Here is a 1,087-nt window from a genome sequence, read left to right on the forward strand (position 1 = left end):
ATGCATATTACTAATCAAAAGTTAAGTTTTGATATATTTACAGTAGGAGATTTACAAAATATCTTCATTGAACATGATCTTTACTTAATATCCTAATGATTTTTGGCATAAAAGAGAAATGTATAATTTTGACCCATACAATGTATTGTTGGCTATTGCTACAAATATACCCCAGCGACTTAAGACTGCTTTTGTGCTCCAGGCTCACATATAAAGATTTCATCATATGCTCTATATTAATGTGGCAGTAATTAAATGTAATTATTAATTAATTTATTAATTCTTACATTTCATCAACATGTTTTTTTTTATTTCATCATATATTCATTTATTTATTTGAAGTTAAATTCACACTTTTGGAGACACTTCTACAGCTTTTCTTTCCAGTTTTGCATGAAAAAAAAAATACATTGCAACATTCTATGATGTATTTAAAAATGTCATCTTATATCTATTTGTTTCATTTATATAATGTTAAACACTTTCATTCTTTGGAGACACTGTTTTACTGTTTTATTTTATTTTTACATTAAAAAAGTAATCTTTCTGTATTTGTTTTTGCCTACATTATTGCAACATTTTAAAAGTTTTATAAATGTCATAATTTATTTGCTGCTTCCTCTCAAGCACAAATCTTTTATGTTTTTATTGCAACATTTCATTGTTTTCTAAAAATGTCATCATAAATATTAGAGTTGCAGTAAATAAAAGTAAAATAAAATGTAAGCATACATTTATTTGTTTATGCTTAAATTTTTTTTATTTTACCTTTATTGCAATATTCTGTGATGTTTTTTCTGAATGTCATGCATGGCTTCTGTGTGTCTGTGTGTATCTGTGTGTGTGTCTGTCTGTCTGTCTGTCTGTCTGTCTGTCTGTCTGTGTGTGTGTCTGTCTGTCTGTCTGTCTGTCTGTCTGTCTGTCTGTGTGTCTGTGTGTGCGTGTGCGTGTCTGTCTGTGTGTCTGTGTCTGTGTGTGTGTCTGTGTGCGGTGTCTGTGTCTGTCTGTGTGTCTGTGTGTGTCTGTGTGCGTGCGTGTGTGCGTCTGTCTGTCTGTCTGTGTGTCTGTGTCTGTCTGTGTGTCTGTG

The sequence above is a fragment of the Sinocyclocheilus rhinocerous genome, unplaced genomic scaffold, assembly GCF_001515625.1.
Source record: "Sinocyclocheilus rhinocerous isolate Xijiao unplaced genomic scaffold, SAMN03320098_v1.1 scaffold1050, whole genome shotgun sequence".
Taxonomy (NCBI): Eukaryota; Metazoa; Chordata; class Actinopteri; order Cypriniformes; family Cyprinidae; genus Sinocyclocheilus; species Sinocyclocheilus rhinocerous.